Below are 16588 nucleotides of genomic sequence, written 5' to 3'. Positions count from 1 at the left end.
TGGTTGTTCCTTCCTAAGTGGAGTACTTTGCATTATCCCTTTCCATTGTTAAAATTGACCATTTATTCTTACCCTTTGTTTCATATCTTTTATCCAGGTACTGATCCAGGAAAGGATCTTCACTATCGTCCTATGACTGTTTGCTTTTCTTAAGAGTCTTTGGTATTGGACCTTGTCAAAGGTTTTTGGAAAGTCCAGGTACACAATGCCAACTGGATTATCCTTGCCCATATGCTTGTTTGACACCCTCAAAGAATTCTATTAAAATGGTGAGACATGATTTCCTTTTAGAAAACCATGTTGACTTTTCTCCAACATATCATATTCATAATCTATATGCTTGATAATCCTGTTCTATACTATAATTTCAACTAATTTGCCCGTGTGACAGGACCCCCAGGGTACAACCTGGAACTGTGGGATCACTGTGCCTCCTTAACTCTCCAGCCTGGGTTGTCTCTCATGAAGCTATGCCAGTGAGAAGCAGAAAACCTCTCCAGGCACTGTGATCACTCAGCCATCAGCATATGGAGCCCCACACCCAGCTAAATTGCATGAATGCTCCCTGACATACCCATGAATCATATAGAGGGAGGACCCAGGCCCATAGCCTTGCACTCCAGAAATGTATCATCTTACACTGCTCAAGACTCATTTGGACAGTGTAAGCTCATTAACAGGTTTGCCACTTCTTCATAGGAAAGTGGACATGCACCAGCCTTTGAACCTGAGCTGAGATTTCCCAAGCACTTCAAAAACAGATTGTTTTAGGTAAAATATAAAACAGATTAACCACAGAAAGATAGATTTTAAGTGGTTATAAGTAGCAGGCAGAGATCAGGGTTGGTTACTTAAGAAATAACAATAAATTCTACAGACTAAGCCAGATTTGAATCAAGCAGTCTCTCACGCTCACAGTTCTCCATACACAGGCTGGGTTCTCTTCCCAGTCTGGGACCAATCTCCACAGTTCAAAGTCTTTGTCTTCCAGATGATCTTCTAGGTGCTGAGATGTGGAAGAAAAGAGACCAAGTGATGATGTCACTGTCCCTCTTTTCTATTTTCTTCCAGCTGCTAGACCGATGCTTGCTGTGACATGGGGTCAGGCAGTCCCTATTGCGTACATGCCTTCTCTAAGGAGCCTCCGAGGCCTGGTCTACACTAAGCGTTTAAACCGGTTTTAGGAGCGTAAAACCGATTTAACGCCACACCCGTCCACACTGAGAGGCCCTTTATATTGATATAAAGGGCTCTTTAAATCGATTTCTGTACTCCTCCCTAACAAGAGGAGTAGCGCTAGTATCGGAATTACCATATCGGATTAGGGTTAGTGTGGCCGCAGATCAACGGTATTGGCCTCCAGGTGGTATCCCACAGTGCACCACTGACCGCTCTGGACAGCAATCTGAACTCGGATGCAGTGGCCAGGTAGACAGGAAAAGCCCCGCGAACTGATGAATATTTCCTGTTTGCCCAGCGTGGAGCTCCGATCAGCACGTGTGGCGATACAGTTAAAAATCAAAATAAAGAAAGAGCTCCAGCATGGACCGTACGGATGTGATTGCTGTAAGGGCAGGCAAATCTGTTCTATCAGCGCTCCGTTACAGAAGACGAAATTCAAAATCATTTTAAAAAAATCTCCAGACAGACGCCATAGCAGGGACTCAGCGCATTGCTGCGTGACAAGCGTAACGGAAAGCCAAAGAATCAAATGGACGCTCATGGACTGGAGGACTCAAGCTATCCCACAGTTCCTGCAGTCTCCGAAAAGCATTTGCATTCTTGGCTGAGCTCCAAATGCTTCTAGGGTCAAACACAGTGTCCGCGGTGGGTTAGGGCATAGCTCGGCAATTTACGCACCCCCCCACCCACCCCCAGAAGTGAAAGGGAAAACAATCCTCTCTTGACTCTTTTACATGTCACCCTATCTTTACTGAATGCTGCAGATAGACGCAATGCTGCAGCACTCAACACCAACATCCTTGCTCCCCCCCGCCATGGGTGGCTGATGGTACAATATGACTGATATCCATTGTCATCATCAGCCTATTGGCACATGGGGCAGTGCAAAAGGACTGGTAACCATGCCGACTAGCATCAGTTAGGTTGATCAAGGGCACCTGCTCCTAATTTTTCCTGGTAGATGGTGCAGTATGGCTGGTAACTGTCTTCATCATAGCAACAGGGGGCTGAGCTCCATCAGCCCCCACCCTTCATGTGTAAAGAAAAGATTCAATTGCCCCTGGACTAGCAGCGGGATGCTGGGCTCCTCTCCTCCACACTGCTTAATGTCCTGTCTGGACTATCATAGCAGCTGGAGGCTGCCTTCCACTCATTTCTCACTAACAAGTCACTGTGTCTTATTCCTGCATTCTTTATTACTTCATCACACAAGTGGGGGGACAATGCTACGGTAGCCCAGGAAGGCTGGGGGAAGAACGGAATCAACAGGTGGGGTTGTTGCAGGAGCACCCCCTGTGAATAGAATACAGCTCATAATTTCTGCAGGATCTGACACAGAGCAGCTGTGCTCTCTGGTTCTATGATACAGTGGTTCTCTAGTACACTTGCCCATATTCTAGGCAGGACTGATTCTATTTTTAGATACCAAAAAGGAGGGATTGACTCAGGGAGTCATTCCCAATTTTGGCTTTTGCACCCCTGGCTGATCTCAGCCAGGGGCACTTATGACAGCAGCAAATGGTGCAGTGCAAAAGGACTGGTAACCATAATCATCTTATTACCAATTTATGGTATGGTAGATGGTACAGTATGGCTGGTAACCATCTCTGCTGTCATGCAAAAGCAAAAGCATGCCGCTGTGTAGCGCTGCTGAATCACCTCTGTCAGCGGCATCTAGTACACATAGTGACAGTCACAAAAGGCAAAACAGGCTCCATGATTGCCATGCTATGGCATCTGCCAGGGCAATCCAGGGAAAAAAGGCGCGAAATGCTTGTCTGCCGTTGCTTTCCCAGAGGAAGGAGTGACTGACGACATTTACCCAGAACCACCCGCGACAATGATTTTTGCCCCATCAGGCACTGGGATCTCAACCCGGAAATTCCAAGGGGCGGGGGAGGCTGCGGGAACTATGGGATAGCTACGGAATAGCTACCCACAGTGCAACGGTCCAGAAATCGACGCTAGCCTCGGACCGTGGACGCACACCACCGATTTAATGTGTTTAGTGTGGCCGCGCGCACTCGGTTTTATGCAATCTGTTTTGCTAAACCGGTTTATGTAAATTCGGAATAATCCCGTAGTGTAGACGTACCCAGAGAGAGTGGATTCTTCTTGATGGGCCATCAATGCCTGTCTGGCCAGCCATGGTTGACCCTTTGTTGTTACTGAAAGGCCAGCTGTGGGCATCTCACAACATATTTCAGTAACACATATAGCAATACTTCATAACTTCACATACAATGATAGTATACACGATCAACAGGTTATTAATGTTCAACAAATCAATTCTTGTTAAATGATACCTCACAAGGCATACTTTGTACAGAACACATCATAATCATATCACAGTGGTGCAAATGGGAGTTCCAGAGTGCTACTTTGAGGTACAGAGTGTCACAACCTGGTACTGAAGTTAGTCTTATTGGCCTTTAATTGCCAGAATCACCTCTGAAGCCATTTATAAAATTGGGATTGCATTAGCTATCCTCCAGTTATCTGGTACAGAAGCTGGTTTAAGCAATAGGTTACATACCACCTTCAGTAGATCTGCAATTTCATATTTTAGTTCCTTCAGCACTCTTGGGTGAATAGCACCCAGTTCCAATGGCCACATAATCATAGAATCATAGAATCTCAGGGTTGGAAGGGACCTCAGGAGGTCATCTAGTCCAACCCCCTGCTCAAAGCAGGACCAAACCCAACTAAATCATCCCAGCCAGGGCTTTGTCAAGCCTGACCTTAAAAACCTCTAAGGAAGGAGATTCCACCACCTCCCTAGGTAACCCATTCCAGTTCTTCACCACCCTACTAGTGAAAAAGTTTTTCCTAATATCCAACCTAAACCTCCCCCTCTGCAACTTGAGACCATTACTCCTTGTTCTGTCATCTTCTACCACTGAGAACAGTCTAGATCCATCCTCTTTGGAACCCCCTTTCAGGTAGTTGAAAGCAGCTATCAAATCCCCCCTCATTCTTCTCTTCTGCAGGCTAAACAATCCCAGTTCCCTCAGCCTCTCCTCATAAGTCATGTGTTCCAGCCCCCTAAATGGCCAGTGAATTGATTTAACATCATTGTTTTAATGAAACAATTTCTGAGTAGTTTTGTTTTCTGTTGCCACATTTTGCACCATTGAGCTGTTGACTGCCATAGTCTGAGACTCTGACCCAAAATCTGCTATCTGTGAAACTTGTGAAACTCTACTGACACCCTGGGGTTCTATAAGTCTCTTTGAAAGCCAAATGTAGTCTTTAGACATCCAGTCACAGCAGCAGAGTCTGGCTATCTAGTGGTGGCACTTTAGCAGAAAAACAAGTATTTATATAGTGTTTGGATTCTATGGTCCTTGTTGTTCAGGCCTCAGGTTTCCCAGCCTGCTGTTGCAATTTAACCAGGGATTGAAAATAAGACTTGCACTAAGTTACAGAATGACTCCATGTGGGAAACTGTGCATTCCTCTCCACCAGGCCTTTGGTTCACTCAAACTCCTGTCCCTTTGACAGAAGAACACTGCTAAACAGTAGGTGTCCTGGCATTTGCCCAGGAAGAGTCTTCTTTATTAACTGCATACAATTCCCGCTCAGGGTAATGTCTATTTGATGTAGGATTCTCCTGCAAAGTGAATTTACCTGGAGAAATCTAATAGAGTTCCAATGACCACTGTCTGTGAAATTGACATTGGAGAGATTAACAGGATAGTTCTTAGACATCATTACTGACAAGAACATGGTATTAGGCAAATTAAAATCAAGCCCCTGGTGTTTAAGGTTCCAGGAAGCACAGATGTATAGAGAGGATTTCTTGTACTGGGGCAGCTTAAATGTCTCAATTATGATTGTGTTTCTATTACGGCAACTCTCTGCCAAATATAATTTCCAGACATTTGCCCACACTTATGAGGACATCTTTATCTTGGCAGCTAAGAACTGTCCAGTCTGACATGCAGAATAGAGATGCATTTCTAATGCACTGCAAGATTCTCATTCCACGTGAGAAAAAATGACCTCTTGAGAGACTTGATGTGACTTTTTAAAATTAATATTAATGGAGAGGGAGAGAGAAATTCAAAGGAGTTTTTGTTTTACATGAATCTAAATCTTTCGTGAGCCTTTGACATAATTCTGGGAGCACTTTTGGAATGTTTCACAAAATGCCCTATAATTTTCAAGGGCACAATTACCCAGATGAGTAAATAATGTGTGTCTTTCTCTCGTAGTTGTAACATGCATTTACATTTCAGTCTCTTGGCCTCCCCTTGGCTTGGCAGAATTGCCACGACATCTATTCATTTCTTCTCTTCTGTCTGTTTCTCTTCCCTTTGTTTCTCTTTGTCTGAGACAAACTGGGTGTAAGAGACTTACATGTAAGGGGCTTAGTGTAAGAGACTGCAAATCCATTGACCATAGGTTTGTGCCTTTTTACATCAGGTTTGTTTGACTCTCAGTCTTGCTTTCTTTTGGTCTTCTTCTTTTCTGCCTGGCTGGCTTCTCTATCCATCCATCCATTTGTCCAGTCTAACTGTGGGCTTCCAGAAGGATGATATACTCCATCAGTGGTTTGGGACTTGCCTACCTGGGAGATGGATCATCTCTTTCTCTCTCTCTCTCCAGGGAACAATGCCACAGATGCTGTCAACAAAGGCACTCAAGCTGAGTAGAGACCTGGAGGCAGTACATTTTCTAGGTAAATGGAGGAGTATATCTCAAATTATTTCCACCCCCATCAACCTAGTGTAGAGACATGTTCTGGAAAAGGGCCAAGTTGTCTCAACTATCACTGATTTTAACAGGAGGCGAGGGAGGGCAGCATCTCCCAGTTGGTGCTCAGTACCTTGCAATATGAATAGGGGAAACAATGAGACACTGGAGCAGCTTTTCTTCCAAAACTTGGCTTTCTTCTGCAGTAAGAGCTTGATTTGAAATCAATGGGAGTTTTGCCATAGACTTCAACGGGCTTTGGATCTGGTCCTAAAATAGGGTTTAAAAATATTTCCTCATTTTGTTTCAATATGGAGATTAAGCAAGGTGACACAGCTATACAAAAGTCAGTCTTTTCAAAAATTGCCCGTGAAAGCCATCATCAGTTTCTTCAAGTCATTCTGTAACCCAGAAATTGCAGGTGGGTGGGAGTTCCCACTCCTGCTGGGGACAAAGCCTTGAGTCACAAGATATTTTTGGCAAGCTGAAAGTTTCCATCTCAGTACCTTAAACTCATATTACAAACATAACATTGCCCCTTAAATGCAAAGGATGAAGGACTACCACTAAATGCACATGAATTGAGAAGATCAATGGTGCATCCCTTTGCTGCCATAATTTATTAATATATTTTAATGATGTCTAAAGCATCTGTAGCTGTGGCAACAAGGTACTTCTCCACAATGGGAGAAGTTTAAACAAAACTAGTACTACTGCCACCTGAAATATCTTTAACTGAACTATCAGGAGTATGACTCTGGGCCTGAAATAAAAGCCTAGATGCAAACAACTCCTTGTTTTGGGGGTATTTAAAATCTGAATCTGGATCTGAATTTGGCAAATGGCCCTTGTCCATAATGGACAAACTCCAAATCCTATATTTGAGCCTCCAGGAACTTCACTGAACTCAAAACTATCCACTTATTTTTGGGTTCCAAACTTGAGAGGCCTAATGTTTCAGAGACCTTAACATTCTACTAGCACTTTATATGTTCAGTGCATGGCTCCTAATGACTTCAGCTGCTGTTGTGGCCTTAGGAGTCTCAAGTTGGGCATCCATAAAATAATGAGCACACGGTTGGTTGCCACCTGTGAAAAACTAACTATATTTTCTTTATTTCATTTGGATGTACTTTCACAGGGATGGCCTGACACCACTTGCAAACCTCTGCCCCTGCCAGATTTCCAGTCCCTGCTCTAAAACATGGAGGTGGCAAAGCTTCTCAACAAAATGGTTGTAAACATTGTAATATGGGCAAAACAACATATTTTTCCCAATACTCATTTTGAGAAATAGCTGAACAATTTTTGCTGACACATTCCAAAGAATTCAGTCTGAGGGAAACAGCCAAAATGAAAACTTTCACTCTGAAGAGGGGAAGTATTCAAAGCTGTTGGTAACTAAAACCAGAGTCTTATAATGGAGGCAACCTTAACTTAACTATCAGATCTTTGCAGTGTTGCTGTAGCTGTGTTGCTCCTAAGACATTAGAGAGACAAGGTGGATGAGATCGTATTTTTAATTAGACCAGCTTCTATTGGTGAGAGAGACAAGCTTTCAAGCCACACAGAGCTCTTCTTCGGGTCTGGGAAAGGTACTCCGAGCGTCACAGCTAGTTGCAATGTGGAACAGATTGTTTAGCATAAATAGTTAGTACATATTCTAAGGGACCATTCAAGGTGAAGTGGCCCATTAACATCTCTGCAGTCATAGGACAAAAAGGGGGGTTAGTGGGTTACAGATTGTTGTAATAAACCATAAACCCAGTGTCTTTATTAAATCCATAATCTTTAGTGTTTAGCAAAGTTATGAATTTAAACTCCCAGGATCAACTTTTTAAAGGAATTGTGTAGGTTTCCTTTGGAGATGAGGATTGAGAAGTCACATATGGAATGATCGCGTTGTGAAAAGTGTTCACCCACAGGTGATATGGTGTTTCTGTCTTTCAGTTTTCTGGGTGAGTTCATCTGGGAGCATAGTGATTGTCTTGTTTCACCCACATAGTTGTTATAGGGGCATTTAATGCACTGGGTGAGGTTTACCACATGTTGATAGGAATGTGTCCGACACATCAATCCTGAAAGGTGTGTTGTGGAGGGTATTTATCACCATAGCAGTGGAGATATGTCTACAGGTTTTGCATCTGTTATGGCAGGGTCTGTGACACTCTGAGAACCTTTCTCAGACTGAAGAAGGGGTCTGCAGAAGCTCAAAAGCTTGTTTCTGTCACCACTAGAAGTTGGTCCACCTTATCTCTTAACTATAAGTCATTGCCAGCTCTGCCTATAATTTATAGCATAGCAATCTCCATTTTCATGTTTTCAATGGTTTAAATATTAATATTCCATATCAATTAAAATATTTTTGGAAATCTACACTAAATGCATATGTGAGGAACCCAAATTAAGACTTCCGTTGACTTCAGTAGGATTTGGGTCAAGCCCTAATCTCTGACAAAGAAAGGTACTTAAGCACTTGTCTCACTTATACACATGGATGGTTATTGCATTGAAGTGAACCCACATGCTTAATTAGGCACATGCTTAAGTACCACGCTGAACTGGGATATAAATCCATTACCCTATCCACTTCCCTAAAAGTATTTAATTATTGGACACTTGACATCACAGGCATGTGACTACAGATGAATTATTCACATTCTGGGATCCCGTGAGCCAGGCCCCTGACTTTTCAGAACTCTGATACACTGATAAGGGTTTTGGGTTTTTTTAACTTAGTAAACAGATCCTGAATAGATAATACACTTTTGTGATAATGCAAGCTAATGAGAAATCAAATAAAAGAGGATGAATCATCTTAATGAGATTATAAATTCTTACCAAAAAACCTCCGCAAAGTGCTGCCAGAAGGTTTAATTATATAGCCTTGCTACATTTGTTCACATACATATTTTTATTATTTTGATTATGATTTAACAATGATATAATGCACAGTAGAGCTGGATGGGAAGTTTTGTGGGAAATTCTACAAGTTCAAAAAATGTTGTGTTCTGGAACAAAAAATTAGAAATTTCTGACAAAACTAAATTCTGGCAACAAATAGTTCTGGGATATCAAGATGTTTTGGTTTGATAAAATTGAAACATTGCATTCTGATTTAGACTTTTTTTCAAATAATACAAAATCAAACAAATTTCAAAGTGAAAAGTCATTTTGAAATGAAAATCAAAACATTCCATTCCATTCAGAAAATGAAATGTGTCGGCATTACTGAAACACTTCATGGGGTTTTTTTCTTCCTTCCCTGAAATGGAAATTCATTGAAATTGACATGCTTCTACAATTTTTTTCACTTTTGACAAATCTGCATTGTCCAATGGACAAACATTCTGTTGGAAAATTCCCAGCAATCTCTAGTACTTAATAATTATCTAGTCCATGATGCTTTACAGAGATTTTTAAAAAAAATACATACCCCAATTTTTCAAAAAATAGGGCCTAAAATGAGGTCCCTACATCCATTTTTTACCACCTAAATCAATGATCTGATTTTCACAATTCTTGGGCACCTAGTGTCTCCCATTAACATCAATGGGAACTGCCAGTTGCTTGGCACTTTTTGGAAATCAAAGGGGATCCATTGGGAAAAAAAAAACACTGAAGGAACAAATATACCCAGGTTTCTATGTGAACATTGCACCCCTATGATAAATTCATCTATAGATCTGTCAGCTCCTCTGAGCTACATAGCACATCTTTCCACTTACTCTCTAAAGTAATTATATTAAAGAAATATTGTTTAAAAACACTCAGTTATCAATTTTAATATAACTGGAGGAACATGCATTCTTCACAAGCCCTAGTTCTCCTCTCAGAATAGTACCCAAAAAGTATTAGCATGAGACATTATCGACATTTCAGGGTTATTTGTTTATTTTGTTTTGTTTTAAAAAATGAACTTTTTTTATATCTTTTACAATATCAAAACCTCTGATTTTTGAGATTTTAAAATCTTGTGCCCAGTCCCTGTTGGCCAGGGGGAAGGAAATCTCTGAGAGGTTTCTCTTACCCCTCACACAAAGTTTTCCTAGATTGTCCCTTGGGATGGGGCTTGCCCCTCAGAGAATTAATGCAGTGAGTTTGGTCTCCAATCTCTGGGGAGCTGTTGTAAGTCAGAGCCCTCTGCATGTAGGCCTCCATATTGACTGCAGACCCTGCAATGCTCTCCTCAGGTCCAGATCAGCATAACTCCGGTGCTAACAGAGCTGCTAACAGCCCTGCTGCCAGCTGCTCCTAGAACTTCCCCTTCAATAAAGGCTTTCATGGGGTGAATGAGGCTCCCTTCAGAAATTAATATAACCCCAAGCTATATTTCCTTCTGAGCCAATTCTCCATGGAGATGGTGAGAAGAAATGTGTGTTTGAATCAGCCCAGCCACTGGCCTAATCTTCTCATTCCTAATACTTGTATAGCAGTGAGAGGAGGGTTGCCCCTTACTCCTTACTTGTAGAAAAGAGGAGGTTCACAGGCAGAGGGAACAGGGCAATCTGGCCCTTCATTTTGATTGTTTCACACACTCACACTACACTGACCTTTAGTGGTGCACTAACCCCTGATCAGCCACTGAATGCTGAGGAAGCCATTGAGCTGTGATGTCTGCCCTCACAATTTTTGTTCTTCTTGACTGAACTAAGAGGGCTATGTACACATCAGTCAGCTGGTTTCCACAACAAAATAACCATGTACAGGCCTGCTCTGCAGCACTGTGCCACAATAAGATGGGCATTGTTGAGGGCTCAGCTCCTACTGCAGGATCAAGTCATAAGAACATAAAAATGGCCATACTGGGTCAGATCAATGGTCCATATATCCTAGTATCCTGTCTTCTAACAGTGGTGAATGCCAGATGCTTCAGAGGGACTGAATAGAACAGGACAATTATTGACAAATCCATTTGTCATCCAGTCTCAGCACCTGGTAGGCGGAGACCTAAGGACACCCATACCATGGGGTTACATCTCTGACTATCTTGGCTAATAGCCTTTGGTGGACCTATCCACCAGGAACTTATTTAATTCTTTTTTGAACCCAGTTATAGTTTTGGCCTTCACAACATTCCCTGGCAATGAATTCCACCAGTTGACTGAGCGTTATGTGAATGAGTACTTTATTATGTTTGTTTTAAACCTGCTGCCTATTAATTCGATTGGGTGACCCCTATTTTTTGTCCCATGTGAAGGGGTAAATAAAACTTCCTTATTCACTTTCTCCATACCATTCATGATTTTATAGACCTCTACAATATCTCCCCTTAGTCACCTTTGTTCCAAGCTGAACAGTCCCAGTCTTTTTAATCTCTCCTCATGTGGATGCTGTTCCATAGCCCTAATAATTTTTGTTGGCTTTCTCTGTAAAATTTCCAATTCTCATATATCATTTTTTGAGATGGGGTGACCAGAACTTCATGCAGTATTCAAGGTGTGGGTGTACCATGGGTTTATACAGTGCCATTATGATATTTACTGTCTTATTATCTATCTCTTTCCTAATGGTTCCTAATATTCTGTTAGCTTTTTTGACTGCTACTGCACATCGAGTGATCGTTTTCGGAGAACTATCCACAATGACTCCAAGATCTCTTTCTTGAGTGGTAATAGCTAATTCAGACCCCTTCGTTTTTTATTTATAGTTGGGAAGGGGTTATGTTTTCCAATGTGCATTACTTTGCATTTATCAACATTGAATTTCATCGCCATTTTGTTGCCCAGTAACCCAGTTTTGTGAGATCCCTTGGTAACTCTTTGCAGTCTGCTTTGGACTTAACTATCTTGAGTAATTTTGTATCACCTACAAACTTTGCCACCTGACTATTTACTGCTTTTTCCAGATCATTAGAAATATATTGAACAGCATTGGTGGTAGTACAGATCCTGCTATTTACATCCCTTCAATGTAAAAAATGGCCATTTATTCCTACCCTTCGTTTCCTATCTTTTAATTAGTTATTGATCCATGAGAGGATTTTCCCTCTTATCCCGTTACTGCTTACTTTGCTTAAGAGTCTTTGGTGAGGAACCTTGTCAAAGGCTTTCTGAAAGGCCAAGTACATTATATCCACTGGATCACCCTTGTCCATGTTTGTTTATGCCCTCAAATAATTCTAATAGATTGGTACAACATGATTTCCCTTTACAAAAGCTGTATTGACTTTTCCCGCAACAAATCATGTTCATCTACATGTCTGATAATTCTGTTATTTATTATAGTTCCAACCAATTTGCCAGGTGCTGAAATTAGACTTACTGGCCCATAATTGCCAGGAATGCCTCTGGAGGCTTTTTTTAAAAATCAGGGGTGCTACTGTTAGTGTTGTAATTGCACTTAGTCAACAAAAACCAGAGAGGTGTCAGATTCTGTTCCTGCTTACACCAGTGTGAATCAAAAGCAAGGCAAATGAAGTCAATAAAGTTCTGCCAGATTTACAACCAGATAACAGAGTAGAACCTGGTCCAAGGTTTTTAAGGAAGTTGTGACAGAATGCAGAGGTCAGATACATTCTCAGGGGAGCCTTACTCCTTTATTCAGACACTTCCAGAGACTCTCCCCTCATCCCTCATTTGCATTGATAATTTCCATCCTCGCTCCTCAGAGGCCATGAAAATATAGTGCTTATGTAGCTGCTCATCTCCTTGTTCAGTTTTTATGTATTACTTTGATGTTCAAAATAAATCTCATTATACTGCAGATCAAAGGGGACAATTCCTTTCACCAAAGTAGTACAATACACCAATTAGCATTTCATTTTTTAAAAGCAGGATATATCACAGTATCTAAACCTAGCTTATCTGTGACTGAGTTAGTCTGCACTGAGAACTCTAGACATCAGAGCTATACTGGAGATCATAGGGTTTCAATGATAGACCAGCTGTTCAAGAAGGGTTCTAATACTGTCCTGTCTGGAAATTCAAATGCAGAATCTAATTCACAGGTTTAACTCCAGTCTGTCCAAAACCCATCTACTAAAATAAACTTCCTTATCCATTGATTGTGCCACATCACTGCCTGTTGACAATCTCTCCACTACTTCCCATTTGCCCACTTTTGTATTAATGTAGATGGAATATATGGGCCCAAAGTGTCAAACATGATCCTGGCACAATCCAACTTTAAACAATGTTAAACAAGATTTGGGGTTTGATGTACAGAGACCTCAGCCTGCTTAGTTCCATGGCAAACAAATTATTGTTTTGAATCTTTTAATAAAGATTCCTTCAAAGAAGGAAAAACAGTAAAAGGCACCTGAAAGTTGAAGCTAGACAAATTCAGACTGGAAATAAGGCATAAATGTTTAATGGTGAGAGCAATTGACCGTTAGAACAATTTACCAAGGGTTGTGGTGGATTCTCCATCCCTGACAATTTTTAAATCTCCATCCCTGGTGTTTTTCTAAAAAATCTGTTCTAAGAATTATTGGGGGAAAGTTCTATGGTCTGTGTTACATAGGAAGGCAGACTAGATGATCACAACGGTCCCTTCTGGCCTTGGAATCTAAGAATCTATGAAATGTAAGGTATTAAGTATTTTTTATTTTATATTGTATTTTACTTTATTTTATTTTATGTTAATAATATCCCTTGTTCCCTTTCCCTTTAGCTGGAAAGCATTTTTAGAAGGGAAAGCTCTGTGTCTGACACTCTCTTAGATGGTATTAAAGATGGCCATAACTGTCCTTTTGGGGAAAAGAAAATAAGTCAGTTGAGATAGGGGGGAGCTATTTGTTGCTGCTGTTAAAATGGGGTGACCAGATGTCATGATTTTATAGGGATAGTCCTGATATTTGGGGCTTTTTCTTATATAGGCACTGATTACCCCCTACCCCCATCCCGATTTTTCACATTTGCCACCTGGTCACCCTATGTTAAAATTCAATCCTCCTTCCTAGAAGACAAACACGTACAAGAGGAAAGAGAGAAAAATAACAAAGATGGAAAATGCAGCTTCCATCTCTGGTGTTAACTCTCAGAGCTTGTCTATACTTACAATACTACAGTGATGCCGCTGCAGCAACGCTGCTGTAGATCATCACTGTAGACATTACCTACTCCAAAGGGAGGGATTCTCCCATTGGCATAAGTAATCCACTTCCCTGAGAGGTAGCAGTTATATCAACAGAAGAATTCTTCTGTCAACCTAGTACTGTCCACATGTGGACTTAGGTTAGCTTAACTATGCTGCTCAGGGGTGTGGATTTTTCCAGTGTTTAGGACACTGCACATAATACCTCTTTCTTGTCACAGGCTTACTGCAATATTGTAAAAAATATATAGTCTTGGCCGGCTAAGCCAGAGTCTTATTAGACATAAAATAATAAGAGAGAAATAGAAAAGAGAAGAAATAAGAAAGGGAAGTAAAGGTACTGAATGGGGGTAGGGGAAGAGACAAATTCTCATATCCCAGGTGGTATTTGGGTATTAGCCAGAACCGGTGGCAATGCCATCTGGTTCATTCTCTCTGGCTTGGTCTGGTCAGGCTGTTTCTCAGAATTGGGATGAAGAAGGTCCGTGTCCCAGGATGATGGGGGTGGCAGCCAGATGGTTCAATTCACTCCTTCCCTTTCATTCAGGCAGACAGCTTTGTGATAGCCCCTTTGCTAATTGCCCGCCTCCCTCCTCCCCCTCCCCCAAGAAAGTCTCTTTGTGAGGAACCAAAAAGGGAGTGATAGGTGGAATAGCCCATCCCTTCATTATTTTGTCCACCAATAAGGCCTAATTTCTGACACACCAATGTTGATTCACTGAATTTCCATCCCACTCTTCTCTTGTTTACCACGCATGATCTTAACACAGTCCTTAAGTTATATCAGTAGGAGTTTTTATCTGGACTAATTCAATCTGTCTGTCTCCCTTTCTTACTTTTTCCCATCAATATTTGTTATTATAGGTTATTGTGACATTTTATGAATTCCTACTCACCTTTTAAAGTTGAGCTAACAATTAGGGTAAATTTGTAGGCCTAATTATTACACCACCACTGTATTAAGTTTAAAGGGACTACACATCTCCACCATGGGCTACATCTCAGATTTACATTTCTCATTGTGTCCTCCTTGTCTCTCTAGTTAACTGGCAATTAGTCAGCACAAGTTAAAACCAAGACACATTCTAGACAAATCCCTTTCTGTCTTCATGTGCTACCTCAGTGCTTCTGTGTTTCATATTTAAATGAAAAGCAAAGCACTGTTTCCTTTGAAATAATAAAAGAAGAAATTATGAAAACATTTCTCCTCACATTCATGTTATGCTGAGTAAAACCCCTTTTAAAATAAATCTAATTGAGAGCTTAACCTTAATAGACAGAGTTCCTTTATGCAACATTTACCTTTAGCTGTTGAGTGATTCTTGGAATTTTGCTGTCCTTGCCAAACAATGATATTTTGATTCACCTATTAATTGCATATTTCAGGAATGAAATGTTTTTCTGTTATTTATTTTTAAATTATATTTCATTTTCGAGTGGAGCCGAATACATGGATGGATATAAATCTACAGCTCCCAGAACTGACAGAAAATTCATAAGACTTAATAAAATTCATGCCTGACTTGCTATTGCAGCTGTATATCTAAAGCAAAACTAACAGATTGACTATTTTACCCTAGAATAGCATCTGTTGGTTACTGTATTAAATAAGCCTGTTGCTATAAAGGTGATGGATGATGTAATTGTTACCATTAACAACAAAGCATGGCTTTGACGTGTTTGACTTTTCAAAACCAAAATGGTCTGTCTGTTGGGTGCCTGTCAACTAGAGATGAATTATAATGCAGGAAACTGTTCTGCATTTACTTGATTTTTTGAAATAAATGTGCTGTAATTGTGTTCACACAACTTTATTATTAGATTATTATTCATTCTCATTATTATTGTGTTTCATTTCCAGTGTTCTAGTGGCTATTTTAGTAAATTAGTTACCATCAGGATTGTTTGCAGAAGCAGATAATTTTCAGTTAAAGTTAGAGAAAATGGAAAGTCAATTTTGTGGAAAGTGAAATCTGAATTTGAAATCAGGAATATATGCACTGGAAACCTAAGAGTCAGGGCAGGTCTACACTTAAATGCAGTTTCTCCCATCGGTGTACTTAATCCATTTGAGAGGCAGTAGCCATGTCATCAGGAGAAGCCCACCTGCCAACATAGCACTGTCTACACTGGTGGTTAGGTTGATATAACTATGTCATGCAGATGTGTGGATTTTTCACACCCCTAAGCAACATAGTTATACTAATATAAGTCTGTAGTGTAGACCTGGCCTCAGGGTCATGGAAGTATTTTCCTTCAATAGGGGAACAAAACTATACAGTGAGACCTGCTTTTGCAATCACAATAGCCCATAATCCAAAAAAGCCAAACTTTGTGCAAATAATCTACAGATCAATAATTACTGACAGAAATAATTTGGTAATCCATTTTTGAATAATAATTTTTTACAGACAGTTTGTGAACTAAGCTAGAGGCAAAAGTCACTAAATTTATTATGAATCATAGAATATTAGGGTTGGAAGAAACCTCAGGAGGTCATCTAGTCCAACCCCCTGCTCAAAGCAGGACCAATACCAACTAAATCATCCCAGCCCAGGGCTTTGTCAAGCCGGGCCTTAAAAACCTCTAAGGATGGGGATTCCACCACCTCCCTAGGTAACCCATTCCAGTGCTTCACCACCCTCCTAGTGAAATAGTGTTTCCTAATATC

Source organism: Mauremys mutica, chromosome 4 (genome assembly GCF_020497125.1).
Source record: "Mauremys mutica isolate MM-2020 ecotype Southern chromosome 4, ASM2049712v1, whole genome shotgun sequence".
NCBI lineage: Eukaryota > Metazoa > Chordata > Testudines > Geoemydidae > Mauremys > Mauremys mutica.
The sequence above is the reverse complement of the archived record's forward strand: the minus strand, read 5'-3'. Positions refer to the sequence as shown.